Genomic DNA, 25,035 nt, shown 5'->3' on the forward strand with positions numbered 1-25,035 from the left:
ATATTTGTTTAATTGATAATTAATTATATTAATTTTGCAATTATATTTTACATTTTAGATGTGGGTTTTGTGTTTTGTAGGGGTATGGGGTGGGAAGTAAATCAATTTTAAGCAATTAATAATTTTGTTTAAATTAATAATAATTATTATTAATTTAATAATTGATTGTATTTTGTGTTTTGTGGGGTTTATTTTGGAAAATACATTAATATATAATTAATTTATAATAAATATTAATTAATGAAAATGAATTTGTTGATGAATATTTACATTAATAGCTTAAATAATTTTTTAGCTGCAGGTTGTGAGTTTTGTGGTGTTATAGGCTGGGAAGTACCTAAGTTAAATTTATGTCATAATTAATGTTTTTGTTAGTAAATATTTATTTGTATGAAAATCATTTTTGTATTTTATTTATAATAATATTTGTAGGTATTTGTGATATGTGTTTAACATTATGGTGCCGATTCCGATCCGGTAAAAATATTTCCCGTACGACTCGTATCTGTATTTTTTTACGTACGAGTCGTACAAGTCCCGTACAAACAGGGGCATCAGCCAGGTGGTGGGGACCCTCAACGAGATTAAGAACCAGCAGGCCGAGCAACACGGCAGTCAACAACAACACCAAGGACGGATTGAGGCAAGACTGGCTGAGCTCCTGGCGGTGCAAACGGACATAAGCCGTTCACTCCGTCGGATCGCCGACAACATGGGCAACCCTCCCTGTGCCACCAGGCAAAGACCAGTACCAACCACAGGGAGGGAGGAGGAGGAGGATTCATCCGACGGAGCGTCCCAAGCATTGTCAAGGCCTGCATCTGAGGGTCCCGCAAGGAAGGTGGGTCGTCCACGGAAAAGACCGTGAGAGGCAGCGGACCATCCACATCTCCCAGGTCACCTGGCCTGGCACCTGGCCCCCTGGCGCAAAAGCAGCACCTCATCCAATGACATTCTCTGCCACATGGACTTGCTGGTCACAGTCTGACCAATGATGACCACCACTGTGGTCTGGACTCTGATGACTCCAACTGACAAGGATGCCATCTCCCCCTGTGAACTTTGAATTCCATGCACACTGTATAGCACCTATTTGTCCACACTAAACAGGCCCCCCACCGAGAATACATTTCTTTTTCTACAATTACATGTTGCATTCATTTTGCATGAGTACACGACCTACGTGTGGGGAAATGTCAAACTATGCATGAGTGTTGAACTAACTCCAGCCATCCATACCCTGGAATCTGAGTCTGGGACAGGACACACATGGGTCACAATGTATCATTCTATACAGACATGGAGCACAATACTCACCCGTGATGGCCTCAAGATGCTGAGGGGGGCATGCATTACTGTGCGGTCAGACCAATTGGGAAGAGTATCCTGAAGGCGTAGAGGTCATGGCTCATGTGGATGTTGCTGGGGAGGGAGTAGCAGGTATGTCTTGCCAGGTGGGAGAACTGAGTCCAGCATGCTGGAGTACGGTGGATGTGAAGAATGGTGGCCAGGGCAAGGTTGGATGCACGGAGTTGGCACAACGGTTCTCGGATGACAGACGGCCAAGGTTGGTGTGGGGTCTGGTGTTGTGTCCTGCTTCCTGAGTGTGGGTGAGGAGTCTGAAGGTCATCCTGCAGCACACAGTGATACATTGCAGCTATCTCTGGTGGACGGTGATGTGGCTGGGGCGCAGGATGTTGAAGCCGAGGTGTGCACATGCAGCCTGGATGTGGACTGGTTTCCCGGGTGTTAGGATGTACTTGCTCTGTAGAGGGCAGTAGATGACACAGCTGGTGTCGTGCTCCTGGGGCATGGTCTGTCTTTCCCTGGAGTGGATCTATCTGTGGATCATGTGCATCATGCAGAGGGTGTTGCACCCCGAGGTACAGATGCTGGTGATTAGCATGGCAAATGTGAGTGACAATTCCATGATGCACACCATCTTGTGTGCGTGGCCACTGGGTGCATGTGCAGGGCTCTTGCGGGTGGGACACAAGCAGTTGACCCACCTGTAAGGGGACAATCCTCAGATGATTACCTCAGTCCTGTACAATTTCAGCCTCAGGTGGCTGATGTTCAGCCATCCATCAATGGATCTCATGCCTTCTTGAATGTTGGAACAGCCAATGGCTGCATCTTTGGTGAGGGTGAGGAGCACCTGGCTGTCAATGGCATACAAGCTGATGAAGAGGTGCTGTGTGCATGTGATGCCGGTGAGGGGGACCTGGACACATTGAGGATTGACACGCTGAGAGATGATACCTGGGCCATGTGCCAGATTATGCCACTATACTACATGCTGAAGGCTTGAGTCCCACTCCCATGGCCTTGCTGGTGTACGGAGCCGGTGGGGAGCAGGAGGGACATTACCTGGTTGGTGTGACAGGGCCTGGAAGGCGGGGCAGCACTGTGTAGGCAGTTGGGATTGCACAATCATCATGCAAAGGTGTCGTGTGTGCGCCTAGGGTATGCCTGAGAGTAGACGGTAGCTCCTTGGATGGACAATGCTTGGAGGGTGGCTGCAACATCAGACTGTAGTGTGATGTGGGTCATGTAAGGACATGAGGTTCGTGCAATGTGCACGTTGCATGTGCTGACGGTCCAGCCTTTGGCACCGCGTGGGTGCAACAGTGGCACAGACAAGCTGATGCCAGACAAATGAATGGGTGGAGGGAGGAAGGGAAGAGCATCTTTGAGGTGTGTGTGTTGCCAGATCTGTAAACTCTCTGTGCCCTCGCTGCAGGGGCTGCAGCAGCAGGCGGCATGACCTGGAAACTATGCCACTAGTTGCACACAAAGACAAGGATGTCAGAAAGGACAACTGCAACAGGCATATGTAAAGGAGGAGTGTCCGGTTTCCCATGGCACACCCAGAGACAATGGATGCCCAATCCCCAAAGATGACTGACACCGGATCATTAAACTGAAGGACGAGCTGCGCTCAGGATACACACCCTCAGCAGGTGTTGACGGTCTGTAGTGGCAACCAACATGCCCAAATACATACACAACCATGGACATCATGCACAATGGATATTCTAATCCCTGAAGAACTGCATGCATGTTGCTAAACTACACATAGACTCATATGCCCAATTTTTGACAACTATGCCAGAGATGCCGCATGCAAAGTGGCAAGAGACCAGCATTGACAGAGATGAGGCACCTTGGAGGGTGAGGTACACCTTTATTACTCAGGTTCACACCTAGGGAAATGCATCAATATGAACAGACTCACAGGTCATTTTGCAGAACATGTGGGACCTACACTGGACACCCCCTTCACAACACAGATGCTGTAAATCCATTGAACTGGCACACAAGTGAAGTGTGTGAGCCAAACACCCCCTGCTGCACACGGAGGGGCTTCAATTCCCCATTTATCCTCTAATAGGGATGTTCCACACTATGTTCACCCGTAGCATCCCGTATGTTTCAAAGGGAAGTTGTACACACATTGATGCCTTCATCAGAATCCACAGTACCATCACAGATGACTGCTACGAAGGGTGACTATCAATACATGGGAGTCATGCAACATGTCATGTGCCCCATGGTGAGTCGAAATGTATGTATAGTAACACAACATGCACAGGAGCAATGCCCACACATTACAAACACCTACCAACACCAAAATGCCGGGCAGCAATCTTTAACCAAATAGACTTTTCCCCATGTCCGTGCATGGGACGCTGATTCAGCACACGTTGCAATACTCAGGAATAGCGGGAGCCAAACGATGACACGAGCAGACAGCATGCAAAACTACCTGGGGATGACATACACACAAGAAGTCAGGGAAGAGATTGTCATCCGCATGCATGGTCATTTACTCTACAAGAATAAGTCTGTCACCATGCTATATTACAATTGAGTGTCTAAGCTAAAATGTGTGGAAGGACATCATCACTCGAGTGACACATCTGAACACACATCTAAGTCGCTTAGCATACAGTCAGCTGGACACACACATTGCAACACATGCCACACAAGGCTCCAGGTGTGCACACTCAGACCCATGGACTCACCATTATGAGAAGAAGTTGCGTATGAGCTGACTCCGGATGTCGTCGTCCTCCTCCTCCTCCTCATCGTCACTTGCCTCGTGACCAAGCCTTTTCATCCTCCACGGGTGGATGTTCCTGCTCATCCAGATCCAGGATGAGTGGCACAGCCTTCTCCACTGCCATGTTGTGCAGCATGCAGCACACGAGGAAGATCTTGCAGGCCTTCACCGGTGCATATGGGAGGGACCCGCCTGTCTTGTGAAGGCACCGGAATCTGCTCTTCAGGAGGCCATACGTCCTCTCAATCACTCGCCTGGTCTGCCCATGTGCGTTGTTGTAACGGTGATCTGCAGCTGTTCTGGGGTTGCGGAGGGGCGTCATCAGCCATGGCATGTTGGGATAGCCAGAGTCCCCTACATGGAAACATCATGTAAAGAAGTGGGTCAGGAGATGCCGTAAGATACAAAAATAGCGCGAAACAGAGGACAAACAGAGTATACCCACCAACAAGACATGCTCGTTCGTTGTGCATCCCCAGCATCATTTCTGGCACCCTGCTACGCCTCATGATGTAGGCATCGTGTGCTGACCCTGGAAAACGTGCACAGACATGGGAAATCAGCATGTTAGCAAGACACACCACAAGGGCATTTATAGAGTGGTAATGTTTACGGTTGTGATAGGCTACCTCCTGTGCCTGTGGTGGTTCCAAAGCCGCATGTGTCCTATCAATAGACCCAATGACATGGGGCATCCCTCCCAGGGCATAGAACTCACCGTTGACACCTGTCAACTGCTCACGAGTTGGAAAATGGATGAATTCATCCAGGTGCTCCAACATGGCTTCTAAAAAATCATGCAGGACACGGCTGAACATGGTCTGTGGCATGCCACCCACATCAGCTATGGTGAATTGAAACGTACCGGTGGCAAAAAAATGTAGGGCTGCCATCACCTTCATCTTGGGGGTCAGCACAGTAGGATACCTGTGTTGCGGTTGGAGGTGTTGTTCAAGCTTTGCGGTCAAGTTCTCAATCAACTGTTGCGAGAAGTGGTAACGTCTTATGCAGTCACGTTCCCTCATGGCAGCCAAGTCTGGCATTGGTCAGGGGAGAGGCGGTGCCCTGCAGAAAATTGGAAGGAATAACGAAGAGTGAGTACCTAACAACATCAATGTCAATGAACTGAGCACATGCTCAACTGCTACTACACATCTGCTAAATACAGAGTCAGGTCTGTGCTATACATCCAGGACACATATGCCAGCCAGGTGATACTCTTACGACAAGCCAGCTACACCCATTGATAGTCAAGTTCTACATGACATGGCCCAAAACTAGCTGTGGGCCAGTGTTAGAATCCGGGTTCTCTGGTTGGCACAGGTAGGTACTTGTGACAAGCAGGGAACCTTTCCTCTAGTCAGGGTAAGGGGTTACACTCCTAAAATAACCCCTGCTCACCCTCTAGGTAGCTTGGCGCGAGCAGACAAGGCTTATCTCAGAGCGTTATAGGTTAAGCATTTGTGAACACATACAGTAACCAAGTGACAACACTACAAATTGACACCACACAGGTATTTATATTAAAAATAAGGATTCTTTATATAGAGTTACCACAAGACCATTAAACAACAAAAATACACAATACTGTTACTTAGATGGTAGAAGGTTGCTTAGTTCTCTTAAGTTCTTAAATGCGACACTTTAAGTCAATGTACCTTTAGATGCGACACGCAGGGCAAAGAAAGTGTTGAAACTATGCTGATGCGATGAAGTTCTTGGTGCAAAAGAAATAAAGACGGGATCTTCCAGATGCGTTACGCTTCTCCGATGTTGTGAGAAGACTCGACTCGATGTGTCAGCTACAGCAGCGTCACCCTTGACGAGATGCGACGACAGCGGCCTTAGCAGCGGCACTCTTCTCCGACGTTAGCGAGACGCTTCCGCTCGATGCGATGCTGCAGCGGCAACACCCATTTAAGTGATGCGACGACAGCGGCCCCGACGGCGGCACGCATCTCCGTGGATGCGAGGCGCTTTTCTTGATGCGGTGCAATGCAACAACTACGATGGCTGCGATGGCGACACGCTTCTTCCTCGATGCGAGACTCTTCTCTTGATGCGGTGCAATGCGTCAGCTACGATGGCTGCGATGGCGACACGCTTCTTCGGCGTTGCGAGACACTTCTGGACTGATGCGAGACGCTTCCGCTCGATGCGATGCTGCAGCGGTGGCACTCTCTGCGAGATGCGACGGCGACAGCTCCGACGACGGCACGCTTCTCCTTGCGTTGCGCTCCCAGCTCCTTGCGGCACGCAGTCCCTCAGAAGGCCCAACAACAGCAGCAGGCACTTCCAAAGAACTCTGGGGAGCTGGGGGGTGAAGCCCACTGGTCCTGGGACTTCGTTCAGGGGGCAAGCTCAGCACAAGCCCTTGGAGATCTTTTAAGCACAGGTTGAAATAAAGTCTTTGTAGTCTTTCTCCTCTCCTTTCAGCAGCAAGGCAACCACTGCAGGCCAATCCCCCAGGTCAGGGACAGTACTCCTCCTTACAGCTTTCCCAGTTCCTTCTCCTCAGGCAGAGGTTCTTCTTGTCAAGCAGGATCTAATTTCTTGGGAGCAGGGTCCCAATACTTATACCCCTAATTCCTTTGTTCCTCTGGGGTAGAGGGGCCTTTGCCCAGTCCAAACCAGTTCTTGAGCACTCTGTTGACATGACTCTGCCTTTCTATTCAGGGTGCAGGGCAGAGACATCAGCCGCTCCACAGAAGGTGGAGCCAGCATTGTGGTGGCAGAGCACAGCCCTATTCAGAGTCCAGGTGTACTCCTCCCACCCATCTGGCTGTCAATCTCTCTATTCACCACCAGGCTACCTAGCCCTGCTCCTCTGGGTTTCCCCAACCCTGTCACTCACACAAACCAGACAGGCAGATACACATCATAGCAGAGGTGGGCTGAAATGGTCAGGCAAGCAAATACCAACTTTCTAAAAGTGGTATTTGCAAACACAGAATATTAAAATAAACTTTACTAAAAGATGTATTTTATTGTTCTGAGTTCAGGCATACTAAACTCGAATTTCTACCATGTTCCCTGGGTCTGTTAGGATCATAGAATGTAACAATTCTGACAGCCCATTCTGGCCTATGGAGAACAGGTAGCCTTACAATAGTGAAACACGAAAATGGCTGTAATTCACTATTAGGACATGCCACACACATCAGGGCTTGTCCTACCTTATGCTTACAATGCACCCTGCCCTTGGGCCTACCATAGGGGTGACTAATATGAAGTTAAGGGAAGGTTTAGGGACTGGGAAGTGGGTGCACTTGCCCAGTCAGCATGACAGTACCAGACTGCACGCAGGTTCTGCAATGGCAGACCTTAGATACATTTTACCAGGCCGCTTCTGTGGGTGGCACAACCAGTGCTGCAAGCCCACCAGCAGCATTTGTATTTACAAGCCCTGGGCACTCCTGGTGCACTTTACTGGGGTCTGACAGTAAACCAAATAAGCCAATCATGGAATCCAACCAACATATACATTTTAAATAGGGAGCACTTGCACTGTGGCACTGGTTGGCAGTGGCACAGTGCTCTGAGCGGCCAACACCATAAAAACACCTGAGGCACAGCGACAAAAAGTGGAAGGGAGACTCACGCCAAGGTGCCAGGTCTAACAGCCAGTGTAAGTGAACAGCCAGAGACATCACAGGAGTGACATACATCCACATATCTGCATTTGAAGGATGTCATCTCATACAGACTGCTGGCGGCAATCTAGACGCACAGGTCACATGTCATTGGAAATGTACAGATCATACACATAGCGATGAAGGGGTACACGTGAAAAACAAAAACACAGACATGGATACGGCGCAGATATGTCCTCATGTCATAAAATCATCTTTGAAGCATCCAGACACACGTAACGTGTGAATCCACATGTGGCATGATGTGCGTATATGTGTGCCATGCCCATCTACACACAGACACATGTTGGATGCAGCAACAGCAGATGCAGTTGACGGACCAACAACAGCAAGCTCATGGGAACACATGACAAACACAGGACACAGTCACATCGGGGCACGCTGGTACTTAGATGTCAGGTGTTAGTGTCCCTGTCCCTGGCATCAGGGGACATTTGCGGGTGTTGGTGACTGTGCCATACCAGTGATGCAGTGCTTGTCACGTTTGTACTACATGCACACATGTGCAAAGTGGGAAGGGGAAGTGTGCCACATACTGCCCCATCACACATGACATGTGTACACAGGTCATCACACATCTATTGTGCTAAAACATGAGGAGACATGTGCCACATCACTGCCTGACACACCTAGGCCCTGTACATGTAGCACTGCAATGACTATGACTTGATGTACAGCCGTGCACAAGTCTGACACCTCCATTCAATTCGTGTGCACCTCCTATCACCTGTGTAAGCTGTGAAACGCACCGTACACACGCTCTGAGGGCGTGTGAACGGTCCGTATCATCACATTGGTGTTCCTGCCGGAGTACGGGTGTGTGTATGGACCGTACACACGTACGTGTAATACCAGTGTGTACACGTACGTGGACTACCAGTGTGTACACGTACGTGGACTACCAGTGTGTACACGTTGGTGTACACACTGGTCATACACGTACGTCTACACACTGGTAGTCCACGTACGTGTACACACTGGTCGTACACATACGTTTACACACTGGTCGTACACGTACGTGTACACACTGGGTGTACACGTACGTGGACTACCAGTGTGTAGACGTACGTGTACGACCAGTGTGTACACCAACGTGTACACACTGGTTGTACACATATGTGTACGACCAGTGTGTACATGTACGTGTACAAGCAGTGTGTACACATGCGTGTACACACTGCTCGTACACGTACGTGTACACACTGGTAGTCCACGTACGTGTACACACTGGTCGTACACGTACGTCTACACACTTGTAGTCCACGTACGTGTCCATGTACGACCAGTGTGTACACATACGTGGACTACCAGTGTGTACACGTATGTGGACTACCAGTGTGTACACATACGTGTACACACTGCTCGTACACGTACGTGTACACACTGCTCGTACACGTACGTGTACGACCAGTGTGTACACATTGGTGTATACACTGGTCGTACACGTACGTCTACACACTGGTAGTTCACGTACGTGTACACACTGCTCGTACACGTACGTGTACACACTGCTCGTACACGTACGTGTACACACTGGTAGTCCACGTAAGTGTACACACTGCTAGTACACAGACGTGTCAAACGCAATGTGCAACTGGTGCGGTAGGAGTACGTGTGAAACGCACCGTACCTGTGTGTGGATAGCTAAATTACATAGGGACACATGAGGGACAAGTATTAGGGCCTAAATGCATGCTGGTTGTCATGGATACCGATTTTCAAGTTCAAATTTTCAATCATGTGGCCTGGAATAAGCAGCTGGCAACTAAATACAATGTTGCAAAGTGGTTGTTGACTTCACATCATGCTCAAATTTTGAACCATGCAAAGGCCCTCACTGGGGTATGTTTAAAGGGATTGGAGGAAACGTAAGTTGCAAATGAGACTGACCAATCACTCTGTACTCCTGTAAATGAAACAGCCCAGCAAGGCAGATATAAGTCAGCCAGAACCCATGAGAGGGCACTTGCCTGCACTACCTTACACTCGACACCACTGCTGCTGCTTGTGATTCCTCTGGCACCATGTCAGGGTCTGTGGAGAGGGCCCAGCCTTTCACCCATGAGGAAAATTAGGCATTGCTTGATGTCATCCTTCACAGTACCCCAGCCTGTATGGGAGACCAGGGGAGTGGGTGAGTGCTGACTCCACTAGCATTGACTGTGCACTTTTTTTGTGACTGTCACTTCTGGCATTGTGTCCAGGTGTGACAGACATGCAATGTTGTTTAGCGTGGGTCCCAGGGGGGGGGGATGGCTTATGGGTCCCATGCAGAGCATGGTGTAGTTCCTGTGTGCACTCCTCACTTGCATTGTGCTTACAGTGACATTCACTGCATAGTGCATGGCACATTCAGCCTGCCCAATCCTTATGCCAATTTTTGTCCTATTGTCCAGAGGTGATTCCCTGGCCCCCCCGGTGTGACAGGTGACTGTACCCACAGATGTGTGTGAGTTGAGTGGAGCTGTGGTGGGAGTGTCCAAATGATGTGTACGCCCCCTGGACATTGATGTGTGTGAATGTTCCTTGTCATGTGGGTGAGTGTCTATGTGGAGTGTTGCACCCCAGCTGCATGGAGGAGGCAACAGCTCCACCCATCTGATGTGAGGAGTAAGCCGTGCAGAGTGTCTGACTTGCTGAGCTAGCACCACACCTGTGACACCCCACAGGCAAGTGGCACATGTGCAGAGTGAGGTTTATATCAGCTGTTGCCAATGGTAGGTGATTGATCTGTGCCTGTGTGTGTCTGTGTACTCTGCTGAGGTTGCGTCAGTGGCCTGGGGCATGTGACTGCTTGGAGGTGCTGTCCATCAGCCTGGTGTTGCATGTGATGCACAGCGTGTGCCATGATCATGGAGTGTGTTGCACCCCTCATGCCACCTGTGTGCTTTCAATGCCATGTAGTGCATTGGGGCTTCCACATAGGCTAATGTCCCTATGACAAAGGTGCAATTTGTTGCCAGCATACTATGCCCTGTTCAACATATCAAAGATGTTCAAATGTGTGTCTCTGTGACATGGAGCAGGTGTAGTGATGTTGTCTCACTTTGTCATCCTCACAGGTAACTGCCTACACCAAGGGGGAGATATGGAAGCAGGCCGTCAGGGCCGTGAGATCTGTGGAGGGTCGCAGTCGGCACCTCGCCCAGGTGAGGAAACGCTGGCAGGACATTCGGTGCTGGACCCGGAGGATCGCCCGGTGGCAGCTGAAAGACTCACCTCCACACAAGCACAGCGGGGGCCGACGACTGACCCAACAGATGAAGCGTGTCCTGGCGGTGCTCTTCCCTGACTTGGATAGGCGGTTACAGGAGTTGCAGCAGCAGGAAGGGGGTAGGTACATGTGTGTTTGTTGTGTGTCACCAGCTTTTGGAAGTGCTCAGTTGCCTGGATACACAGCAAGGGTTAATTTGTGCAGTACATATCCTGTTCCCCAAAGGCAAACGGTGCTGTTCCTCCTCCCTTCCCCTAAATGACATGTGTTCCCTGGTCTGTGTGTAATCACTATTGCACATGGTCATCTAGGCTGCCAGTTCATCCATGTGCACATTGCTTTCTGCGTCAGGGGGTGGTGGTCTGAGATATGTGTTGCTACCTTGCCTGTGCCCTGTCCGGTACAGTCATTTGGGTGTCCATATTAGTTGGCAATGATGCTGAGTCTCAACATAGTAGTGTGAGTTTTCAAATGAACAGACTTGCAGCATGCATTAACAATGTTGTGGCCTCAGACATGATGTGTATGAGTGGGAGATATGCATAGTGCCGGGACGGTAGCTCAGGTTACAGTCAGATAATTCCAGGACCATGGAGCAGTGTTCCCACTACAGTCCCCTAATACACCCTTGCCTCGGAATCATGTGTGTCATCCAACACTGTGCCGATTCTCTGTGTGTTCAGCATAGTTTGGCCTCTGTGGCATAGTTCCCTGCCCTCATTTGTATTTATCTGAAGTGTGCTACATGTGCCCATTGTACAGGCTGACCCCATTTTGCTTGTGCATCCTCACACTGGGCAGTGCCTGTGTGTCTATGTACAACTATCTGTTGATGGTTGTTGGTCACAAATATGTGTTGGCAGCCTCACGAGGTGATGTGGAGTACATTTAGGAATTCTTGATGCACATTAGAGTAAACCCAGATTAAGAGGTGTCACTTCAGGATCTGTCTCAATCACATTGTCTCAGGTATGGGGGTTTGTGCGGGCAAGGCCTACATGTCCAAACCTTATGTCTCCTTGCCGGGTCTCACCTGCGTGTGATAATAGTCTGGACAGACACTCAACATGCAGTGACCCAGTCATGTTGTGCTGGGTTTAATGTTTATGCTTTGCAGCATGTGTCAAAAATGGAAATACATGGCTCATGCTCATCCATTTTTGCCACCAGTGTGTGGGCGAGATGCTACGTAGTTTGGTCTGTGTGTGCTGACATCTGTGTGGACATTCTTTCTTGCCATGAGGGTGTCTCCTCAGTGCAGGTGCTCCTTATCCCGACACATTGCAGGCTAATGCATTGTCCTGTGTTTGGACATGTGTGCCACTCCACATGACAGGCAGTGGGTCAGATGTGTTGCCAACTGTGTCATCATTGTACGGATGTCCATGTGATAGGTGGCATAATTCAAGTTTTTAGTCAATAAGTATTGTACCTTGGCACTCAACATGTCTCAATTTTTCATATGCTTCTTTTTGCTAGTTGGTTGTGAAGGACAATAATATGCCTGCATGACAGATGTCTCCCAGGGAAGTGCAAAATAAAGTACTTTTACACTTTCCGTGGACACGCAGGCACATTTCACTGGAAGGCACAGTTTGATTACCACTTGTTTTCTGAATATACATATCCATGTTCACACAGTGTGTTTGCATGTGTGTAAGTCCTTGGTTGTTGCTGATACAAACTTACGAGTGTCAAGTCATCCAGACCACCGTGGTGCCATGTATATGTACTTACTGATACCCCATTTCTTATTTACAGTGGCTTTTTAGAATTAGGCTGTATTTTTGTGTGCACATCATTGTGTGACTTCTGTCATACAGGCAGATGTGTCTTCTGTTCACGAAGTGGCACATTCACACATTCTAAACATGTACATTGTGTAAAGTGTCGTGAGTCCCAAGGGATTGCAATGTTTTTGGTTTTGGTTTCCTAAGTACTCACAGGTCTCAGAGTGTGGGGACACCTTCAGTATTGAGGTGTGTTATTTGGCCTGGGGTGCACCAATACTGTTTCGTTCACAGTGAACAAGAGGTGGCATGGATTCATATTCTTGCTGTGCTCAACTGTCCCCAGACACTAGCTTCTCAGTATAATTCAATATCAAGTTATTTGCTGTTGTGTCATGATCTCCATTGTTTCCAAGTGTCATGGTGGGTCAACCAACTGGGGAGTGCAGGGTTACATATGTGCGGACTATTCTAGATGTTACTCATGATACATTTCCTGATATGCACTGTGACATTTTTATTGGGACTCATGTGTCTGTTGTATACAGGTGACTGATTTTTTTCTGTCTCTTCACCTTGCCCACAGCATCATTGGAGGACACCGAGGGAGACACCTGCACGGATGTGGATGAGGAATCCAGCACCGCTGCCACCACTGCTGCGGAGTCTGCGGGAGCAGGTGGCACGGAGGGCGAGGAGGGTCAGGCGGAGGACCTGTCTAGTGACAACACTGACAACGAAGCAGACGGGTCCGATGCTGAACTCCTCCAGGGGGCGGAGACTGCTACGACACCTGGCAGCAGCACTACATCTGTCACCGCCCCCTCCATTCCCATCACTGCCCTCCCAGTTGCTCCGGTCCCTTCTGTCCGTGCTAGGCAACACCGTGTCTCCTTCGTACCAGGCACCGCACCCCCTGCCCCTTTCCCACCTGCTGCCCTCACTGCAGAGTCTGTGGACATTCTGCGGCAGTTGCAGGTTGGCCAGACATCACTGCTGAATGTCCTCCATGGCCACACCCGAATGATGACACAGATGGTGTCGTACATGGAGGGCATGTCATCAGTGATGTCTGACCAATGGATGTTGCTGAGGTCCATGTACTCTTCACTGATGGCAGCAGTGAGTCTCCTGCAGCGCTTCGTCCCCCCTACCCCTGCACCATCCACACTTCTCACTTCCATACCTGTCCCAAGCACACACAGACATTCCCAAGCACGCACCCCACCAGACACAGGCAGCACACCACCACGTAAGGGCAAGCGCACTCCTCCTGGCACGCACACTCAGGGGGATGAGAGCACACCCACTGGGTCTGGGGCACACATGCATACACGCAGCCACAGTCCAAGGCCGCATGGCGCACTAACCAGTCCCTCCAAAGGCACTCCCCTCGGCTCCCCTACCACACATCCAGAAAAAGAGGCCTACTTGGCTGTGCTGGGCCTCAGCCCCTCTGGCTCTCCAGCCCGCAAACGGAAACGGCACTCCACGGGTAGGGGAGTTGAGTCTTCCCCCTGTCCCCCCCCTCCCCAGTAGCGCTGCACCCCATCACTCCGACCCCCCCCTCCTTTGAGGCTGTGTTTTCTTCGGGTGAAGGGGAGACGCTGGACGGCCTGGCAGCAGTGTGCAGTGCCAAGCTGACTTCCACCTTTGGTGCTGCCCCACCCCCTGTGGTGGAGGTGTCCGTCCCTGCACCCACCACACCTACCCTTACACCTCCTGTCCCTGCGGTGCCTAGTCCTTCCCCACATGATGCCCCCCCCAGTCGAGGAACCTGAGGGTTCTAATGTGCAGGCAAGCTAGAGGAGACGCATGGCCATGTGTCCCCCCCAAGGACTTCAGATCTGGACTGGCCATGTGCCTTTGTAAATAGTGTTGTTAACTACATTTTCATTTAATGCTGAATAAAGCATTTTCTTTTCAGTTTGAACACATTTGCATTTCAGGTATTGATGTGGGTGCTGATAGTCCCGGAGTTGGGGTGGTGGTAATGTGTTATGTTTCAGGAAAAAGTTGTAGTCTTATGCTAATGGGGTGGACCATGGTATCTGCGTGCCATCACAATGTCTCTGCAAAGTATATTTGGTCGTGTGTGCTATTTGTGTTTGGAGACATTGTCCCAAGGACTGTTCCTTCCTCTGTGGCACCTGACATCTACCCTGCAGGGAGTTGCACTTTTGTTGTGCTGACCTGTGTCTACATTTCCTTTGTTGGTGACGGATCCATTCAACTATGGCCATGCCTGCTCAGCAATGTCTCCGGCTGCATCCTCTGTGCCATCCTTGCTAGTCACTGTACTTGTGTATTGAGTATGTTGTCATGCCTTAATGGCGACATTCAGCATTTTCCGCACTATGCATGTATGTTATCCCTGCCTAGCACACATTTGGTACTTGTTCTGCAGGGTATATGAGCACCTGACTGACAATTGTGGGCATTGTATCTGTGGGAAGTCCACCCTATTCCTTCCATGAGAGGCAACATCTTGGTGGCTATCCCAGCACCTGTACATTCCTATCAGTCCTGGGATGTGCGTGACAGTGTGTGTTCCCTTTGGGTCTCTTAGTGTAGTGGACATTGACATGAGTATACAGTCTTGTGGCATGATCTCTGTGTGGGTATGCATGTGTCATTTGTCCTCACACCCACATGTGTTGTGTCATGCAGTGGGGGAAGGACATCCATCCTCATGGTAGTGGGACACTGCTGTCAGTGATGTGTTGTTATGGCACTATCAACATAGTCGAACATTAGGGATGCGTACATACACCCATGGAGTTGTGCTCATCTGATCATGATGTACACACACCCATGTCTCTGTCCATTGCTGGTATTCCTCTGCACCCACCCCTCACATGTCTCTGTCCACTGCTGGTATTCCTCTGTACCCACCCCTCACATGTCTCTGTCCACTGTTGGTATTCCTCTGCACCCACCCCCATGTCTCTGTCCACTGCTGGGAGTCCTCTGCACCCACCCCCATGTCTCTGTCCACTGCTGGGAGTCCTCTGCACCCACCCCTCACATGTCTCTGTCCACTGCTGGGAGTGATAGGCACCCACCCCTCATATGTCTGTCCACTGCTGGGAGTGATAGGCACCCACCCCTCATATGTCTGTCCACTGCTGGGAGTCCTCTGCACCCACCCCTCACATGTCTCTGTCCACTGCTGGTATTCCTCTGCACCCAGCCCTCACATGTCTCTGTCCACTGCTGGTATTCCTCTGCACCCACCCCTCACATGTCTCTGTCCACTGCTGGTATTCCTCTGCACCCACCCCCATGTCTCTGTCCACTGCTGGGAGTCCTCTGCACCCACCCCCATGTCTCTGTCCACTGCTGGGAGTCCTCTGCACCCACCCCTCACATGTCTCTGTCCACTGCTGGGAGTGATAGGCACCCACCCCTCATATGTCTGTCCACTGCTGGGAGTCCTCTGCACCCACCCCCATGTCTCTGTCCACTGCTGGGACTCCTTGGCAGAAACCCACCCACCCACCCGCACCCTTGATGCTGTACACTGCTGTCCTGGCCATGTACACACCCCAATATACTGGTTATATGCTGCACCAGGCGCTAAGCTAACATTTGTGGCGTGTGTACGCCTTGTATCACTAATGTACTGGTGCCCTAGAGGTACGGAGGATGCGGTCCGTACCCCCACTCTGAGGGCGTGGGTATGGCCCGTACCACCATTGTAGTGGTGATGTAGGTGTACGCGCCGTATCCACGCCCTCAGAGCGTGGGTACGGCCCATACCACGCATACCCCTACATCACCACTACAATGGTGGTACAGCGCGTACCCCTACATCACCACTACAATGGTGGTACGGGCCGTACCCACGCCCTCAGAGCGTGGGTATGGCCCATACAATCATTGGAGTAGTGAGGTAGGAGTACGCGCCGTACCCACGCCCTCAGAGCGTGGGTACGGCCCGTACCACGCGTACCCCTACATCACCACTACAATGGTGGTACGGGCCGTACCCATGCCCTCAGAGCATGGGTACGGCCCGTACCACGCGTACCCCTACATCACCACTACAATGGTGATACAGGCCGTACCTTACGGCCCGTACCACCATTGTAGTGGTGATGTAGGGAAACGCGCTGTACCACCATTGTAGTGGTGATGTAGGGGTATGCGCCGTACCCACGCCCTGAGGGCATGGGTACAGCCCGTACCACCATTGTAGTGGTGATGTAGGAGTATGCGCTGTACCCACGCCCTCAGAGTGTGTGTACGGCCCGTACCACGCGTACCCCTACATCACCACTCCAATGGTGGTACGGGCCGTACCCACGCTCTGAGGGCGTGGTTACGGGCCGTACCACCATTGTAGTGGTGACGGGTACACGTACGCGGGGATTGGTGGACACGCCCCCCGAAGTGACCAGACCCTGGAGGTAATGTATGGACAGTATATGGTATTTTGCAAATTAGGTGGAGGTTTTGTTTCCTGCCCCTCGCCCCCCCTTTGTCCCTCGGTGTTGTGCTGACCTTCTGTGGTGTGCACGGCGGCTTCAGTGCACCCGGTCATAGGCTAGGAAGGCCGGGATGACACATAGGAAGGGGTCCATGGCTGTCCGTCGTGTCCCGCTGCTCCTTCTTCGCGTCGTCCTCAATTTCCCGGGAGTTTTTGGCTGCCGTAAAAAATGATCCGTGCGGAGTGACGTAGGCATGAATCGTACTTGCTGGTCCGTAGAACGCTGTCCGGACGTCACGTACGCGATGTCCCGGATCGGAATTGTGGGTATTTTTTCGTCGCACGTAGTTTTTTACGATTCCTACAGAAATGGTATTTCTGTACGAATCGTACTTGCTGGTTTGTAAGGTGCATTTCCCGGGTACGAGTTGTACGGAGAATGCGCTCCATACGACCATTCGTACCCGGGCTTTACAGGATCGGAATCGGCACCTATATGTTTTTATTTTTAATTATTTTTAATATTAAATGTATTTATTATTTTTTCAACATGTTTAGATTTTTTTATTGACTTTGATTTGATTTTTATTTTATTTTGTTGAATATATTTTATTTGTTTTTAATGTTGAACTGACTGGAGTGGGAATAGTACATTTAACACCTCCACTAGCCAACACTTTCCCTACTGTTGCATTTATTGGGGTGAGAATAATACATTTCAAACCTCTGAAATCCAACACTTTCCCTACTGTTGCACTCGCTGGAGTGGGAATAGTAATTTATAACCCGCCGCAATCCAACACTTTTCCTAATGTTACATGACTGGATTGGGAATAGTACATTTTATCCCTCCGCTATCCAACACTTTCCCTTCTGATGCATTTACTGGAGAGGGAAAAAGTAATTTTTACCTCTCCTCAATCCAACACTTTACCTACAGTTATACAGAGTGGAGTGGGAATAGTACATTTTACCTCTCCTCAATCCAACGCTTTACCTACTGTTGCAAAGACTGGAGTGGGAATAGTACATTTTACCCCTCCGCAATCCAATGCTTTCCCTACTGTTGCACTGAATGGAGTGGGAATCGTAAATTTCACTCCTGCACAATCCAACACTTTCCCCACTGTTGCACTGACTGGAGTGGAAATTACGTTTTTTGATAATTATAAAATTTATTGTTGTGTTAAGTGTAGTGGGAATAGTACATTTTAGTATTTTGTAATGTTAAATTTTATGTCATTTCATATTTAATGTAGTTCGAATAGGAAATCTTATTTTTGTGTGGTGTAAAATATTTTGTTACTGTTGTGTTGTGTTAGGTGGGATTCATTATTTTTATATTTATTTAGTATGAAATGTTTTCTTTTTAACCCCTTCGACGCGCATGACGGAACGGTTCCGTCATGGCCCCGCCCGCGCACGGAACCTTCAGCGTGGCTCGGAAATCCGCGCCGCGCTGAAGGGGTTAAAGTGGTGGGAAATGTATATGTTTTTTTTCAAATTTGTAATAATTTAGTTCATGTCGTCATTTATATAATTATGTGTTTGATTTATTATAATAATATTATAATTTGCAATGTTTTGTTTGTAAGTTACTTTTAATTAAATTTAAAAATATGTGTGTTGTTTCATTTTTACTTTAAATTAAATTGATTCTCTTTTTCAAAAATATGTTTTTGGTATATTGAAATATGTTTACATATATTTTTGATAATATTATGCTATTTAAGAGGCTTTTAATTATATCATTAATCAAAATATCAGTTTATATTTTTAATATATGTATAATTATATGTGTGATGAAGGAAGTAGTCACTACCGAAACGCATTACAGCCAGAAATAATAAACGCGCAAAAAGCTAAATCCTAGCCTGCTGTGTCGGTGTCCGGTTACTTATCACAAGCTGGAATTGGTGTTTGTGTATATATATATATATAGATATATATATATTCACTGAAAAAACCAAAGGTTTCACACACGTTATAGTTAGGAACTAGCATTTAAAAAACCTTGCAAATTCACTGAAAAAACCATAGGTTTCACACATGTTATAGTTAGCTGGACATTTCACTCGTGAAAAACCAATGAAATTCCCCCGTTATAGTTAGTTCAGCTAACTATAACTCGTGCCCCCGCAATGCACTGCTGATGACGTCACATATTACATCACTCATGACATGGTCAGTGACATCACTCATGACATCACTGATGACATCTCAAATGACATCACTGATGACATCACTGATGACATCATCCTTTGTGATAGAGTGGCAGACCTCCTCTCACCCTAATATAACCTTTGATACACACATTCAAAAATAGAGACTAAAACTTTCAAAACAATGGACATACCAATACCAGTTACAACAACCTCTTCAGTAATTCAAAGATCCACATACACATCCACTCATTCACCAACAGTCCTATACAGTCACTCAGACATGTACTCACTCATCATATGTACTCATACACCTATACATCCTGTTACACAATGCCACTCATCCATAGAGTTACTCACACACATAGTCACTCATGCTAATAAAGAATCAAACATACATTTACTTTCATATGCAGTTATACACACACCACCACACTTACTTCTACAGAAACTTACACATACTTAGTCTTTTAAACAATCACTTATAGAAACACATACTTATTCATAAAGGAACTCTTTCAATCTCTCACTCTCACTCTCACATATAATTTTTTAAAAAAACATTTTTTTATTAAAAATAAAATTTCTATGTATTCATTTATATATTATCTGTATCTTTTTATTTGTTTTTGCTTTTTTTAAAAAATTCAATTAGAATAAAGTTGAACAGTTTTTTAAATTTTTGCAATTAATTTTTCTCCACTTTTTTTTTTTATATATATTCTTGGGGTGCGCGCTCTGAGCGCGCTCCTAGTACGTTTTCGTAAGTTTTTTATGAATACCGTCGTACGTTATTTACGTACGCAAATATACGTCATAGTGCGCGCTGGGAGCGTGCCTGCGTGCGTCCTACGCGCTCCACGCGGTTTACTTCCGCATACGCTAAAATTGCGCGCAATAACGGTCGCGTATACGCGTGTTCAACGTATGCGCGCTAGGTACGCGCATATGACGTATGCACATGCGCTCCTACGCGTTCGCACATACATAATCACGAGGTGCGCGCTCGGAGCTTGCGCAGTGCGCGCACCTCGGGTTTATGCATAATAAAACAGCACTTCTTATTGGTTATCATTACTTTCAGTTTCTAATTGTTTCAACACCACACCCAATCCCCTCATGGCAAGTCATGTGATCAAGAATCATCACTTTTGATTGGTTTGAAGTACTTTCAGTTCCAGATTCTTCCCAAACCACACCTACTCCCCTCATTATTAGTTCTGATTCCTTTGGAGAAGGAGCTATTCTGTTGTTGAGAGACAATGGCTGAACAGCAACCATCTTCAGACAGTGACCAGGACACTCTTGAGAGGCAGAGGAACAGGAAGCAGAAAGACAGCTTTGTATGGCAGTTTTTCACTTTTCCAGAGGGACAAAAAAAGGTAAATGCACCTAAAGTTACATGTGTACTTTGTCAAAAAGTCTTGTCACGTGGGAATCCTAACAAGAAATATTCTTTTAGCATTCACACTATGTTGAGGCATGTTGACAAAATGCATCCAGTGACTTTTCGTCGAGCTTCTGGAGCAAACCCTCCACCTGCTCTACCGACGACATCTGCAGCAGCTCAACCGAGCACATCTTCGGCAGCTCAGCCGAGCACTTCTTCTGCAGTGGTGCCTTTGCCTTTGTCCACACCTCGTTTTGGACCACCTTGTTTTGCTAGGTTGTCCACACGCTGCACTGATTGCGGTAAACTTATTTCTGTGTCTGAGACCAGTCTTGATCTCATTCAGAGAAAATTTGATGCCCATGAGTGCAAGTAGGCTATAAATGTTTTTCTTTTTTTTCGTTTTTCTCTTCCTGTTTCCCTCCATTAACTCAAGGGCTCTTTTAAGAGCCACTTATAAACTAAACCCAAAACATTTTTTTGGGAGGGATTTTTTTTTTATTTTTTTTTAAATTTAATGTACAAAAAGAGGTGAAGAAATGGAAGCATGAAAAGGGAGGATTGAGTAATACTAATATTTTTCACTTATTTTAAAAAAAAAAAAAAAATTCGGAAAAGAATTTTTTAAAAGTATTTTGCAAGGGAACAGAATTTTTTTTTAATTTTTTCTTTCCAGTTCTGCAAAAAAAGAAAAAAAGTAATAATATTCAATCATACATTACAAAAAGCATTACATATTTTTACTAAGCAATTTTTTGCCCTTTTTTTGCTGTTTTCAGAATTTTTTATTTTTCACATAAAATAGTGAAAACAATTGTATTCATCATTTAACAGCGGGCAAAAAAAAAACAATCTGAAAGATTGCTTAAAAAAAGCCCTAAAACTTTCCTCACTAAAATATACCTTGTTAGAAATATTACATATATATAGATGAATAAAAATTTTATAGACAAACAGTCTTTAAACCTTGTCGCAAAAGCACACATGCCAAAATAATTTCTGTCAAAGGAGTCCACAATTGTTTTTATTACTTTTCCTTTAGGCAAAATAGTAATTTCAAAATCCTTTTTAAGTGATATCTTCAATTATAATTCTTTAAAATTACAAAAAAGGCTTTCTTCAGATGCAGTTTTTAGTTTTCAAAATTTAGGTTTCAGAAAAATTAAGTAAGAATTGGGTAAATCATAAGGCAAATGTTGCTTGAAAATCAATTGGGAATCATTACATAGTGTCCAGCCTTTTTCACATTTAAGATAAACTGTGTAATGCCCAGAAGTTACAGTAGGTCCTTCATGAAAAATTATTGCAACTGTAACAAAAGTTTTTCCAGAAATTGATAATTGCTGTCCTGTAAACTTCTTTATTAAAGTATCCAATTTTGAACCATCAGCTCTACAACGTTGCATCATTAAAATTACATACTGACCATATTTCTGTAAAAATAACGTGGAAAACATGTCAGATTTACATTCAGAACATTCCATGTTGTGATTGGCATCTTTAACTAATTTACTAAAAGTCACTGATTTACTTTGTGGTAATGGTAAAAATATGAACCATTCTGAATCAACATTACTACTACATGTGTTCATACAGTTTTCACAGCAATGTTCCCATTTGTAAGAGACACCAAATAAGTTTTCTACTTCTACTCCTTCATCTTCTAGTACACTCAAAATATATATTAAGAATTCCTGAGCATCTTGCTGGACATTTTCTTTAAACTGTGTTGAACCACAACATACATCTAAAAGATTTCTAACATCAGTAGCACTTTCTATTTCAGTTTTATCAGTACTCAGCTTCTCAAAAAGGAGACTCAGCAGAGAACACAATCTTTTTCCATGATTTACTATTATCTGTTCTAGCAACTTTTCAAGATAAAATACAACATTCAGCACTACATTTGCATAGCAGTTGACACCAGAGCTATTTTCAAAATGGCACCAACAACCTCTTCAACACTGTCCTTTTTCTTTTTCCTTGCTATCACATCACTGTCCTTTTTTTTTTTGTTCTGTTTATCCACATTACAGATATTCTCAAATCTCCTTTTCCGACAAACAACATGTTTTTCAATCACAGGATACTGACCTAAATGAGGAGCATAGGTTCTTCTTAATCTGTTATACTCCTTTACACAGTTTGTATCAGCACTAACTTTTGAGTCATCAAAGTCTATCATAAATAAACCAGATAATGTTTTTACTCGTGACAGAGCAACATATGCCATACCTTCTTTGAACACAGTGGAACCAATGTTTACAAAAGCACTATCTACAGTCAATCCTTGAGACTTGTGAATAGTTACAGCATATGCTAGAGAAAATGGAAACTGCTTCCTACGTACATATAAGTCTTTCACAAGCATGAAACCAACTGAACAACGACAAATGTCTTTAACTTCTTCTATCTGATCAAATTTTATTTTTAAACATTCAATTCCATCTTTTTTCTGGTAATTAATAAAACCCACAACTCTTCCCATAGCTCCATTCACTAAACCTTTTTCTACATCCAAATTTCTCCTTAAAATCACTCGACAATTCATGCAAACATAGATTTTTTCTAATCCAGCTGTTTTGGAAATATTCTTCTCTAGTGAATCCAATTTATTTTTCAGTTTGCCTGTTAATGTAAAAGTAATTCTTTCATGCTGAATTTTGTCCTCTGCTTCCATTTTCTTAATCTCTTCCTTTTCCAATTTCAAAAGTTCCTCATTGAATATTGAGCACTCACGAAGTGTTGGCATTAAGCAGATTACAGTATTTTTTTCTGCAATGTTCTGGTATATTTTCTCTGCAACTATTTCTTCATTTGGAAATAAGTTATGTAGCAACCGACTCTGTAATGCTTTTTTGCCAACTTCTGTGAGTAGTCCAATTCTGATATCTTTCAGAATACTTGCATAATCTTCGTCGTTTGCTTGTCTCATATTGGTAGTGAGTTCTTTGTACTCAAAGAACGACCAAATATTTGCATTACCAATGCTTCCTAATGACTTCTTCGTGTCTTCATGTGTCACAGTATTAAACACTGGTTGTCCTTTAACTGGAGTGAGCTGCAGAAGATCCCCAAAAACTATGACGTGTTTACCTCCAAATAACACGTCATAGTCTCTCTTAAGTATTTGTTGCATTCTTAAATGCATAAAGGCAAGCATTAAATTTGAAACCATGCTCACCTCATTAATAATGAGAACTTGCATCTTCTTCAACACTCTTGAAACTTCGAGGCATGCTTCTCCAGTTAGCTTGTGGTATTCTATTTTGTTCTCATGCTCCACTGGTAACATTAGCAAGCGATGTAAGGTAATTCCTTTTATGTTATAGGCTGCTAACCCAGTTGGAGCAGTTACCACACAAGACAAATTTGAAGCTGTTTTTTGCTGTAGGTAGCTTCTGATGACTTTTATTAAGAAACTTTTACCAGTTCCAGCTTGTCCACTCACATACATCCTGATTGGTTCAAATGATGTGCATGAGCACTCTTTCTTTTCATGTAGTAATCCATGATCAATTTTTTTGATGACTTCTTCATAAATTTCTTTTTGTTCTTCATTCAGTTGTTGTTCCAGATTTAGTAAGTCGATTGAATCTTCCTCTGCTTGATTCATAGCCGTTTCTACTTCAGTCATGGCTACTGCAGCTTCATTTTCTATGATCGGTTGTCCTAGGGGATCTTGACTAAGTGTTACTGAACTTTGGCTGTCTTGAGAACTGTCTCTAGCTACTTCAGCTGCAATTTTTGCTTCCTGTTCATTTTCTTCATTTAACATTTGGACATAAGTTGTGAAAGTACTGCATTCTATGCTGTCTTTGCTAGCATTAAAAGAATCTTCATAGCTTTGAAATTCTCCCAGTAGTTCGTCCTCTGAACGCCATGGTTTAAACAGCTGTAAAAGAGCCAAGTAGTAAAATTCCTTTTTGTCAGTAGTTTCGCAACTGAGCTTCCTGTGATTTATCAAACTTCCTTTTGTTTGCTTCACCAAACATCCTTCCTCACCAATGACTTTTTATTTTCCATTGTTGATGTCTTCTGTGGCTTTCCGTGAATAAATGTAGTTCTGCAGCACTTCATAGAGACACATGTTCTCAAAATGATGACTTCTCTTTGGGTAATATGTCTCCAACATGTTTGATTTCAAAATATCTGTACTTTCTGGGTCATTCTCGGCCAAATATTCAATTTCTCCAACAGATTTCAGTACCCGATTTCTCATTCCTGCAAGGCCTAAGCTTACCCAAATTATTCTTCTGGATTTCGAGTAAAGACTTGCAGATGATAACCTATCTGAGCATTCGTAGGATCCAATTTCTCGATGCGATAACATCTTTAAACTGAAACTGTACAGCTTCTTACTGACAGTCTTCTCGTGAGAAATCTCT

The sequence above is a fragment of the Triturus cristatus genome, chromosome 5_1, assembly GCF_964204655.1.
Source record: "Triturus cristatus chromosome 5_1, aTriCri1.1, whole genome shotgun sequence".
Lineage (NCBI taxonomy): Eukaryota > Metazoa > Chordata > Amphibia > Caudata > Salamandridae > Triturus > Triturus cristatus.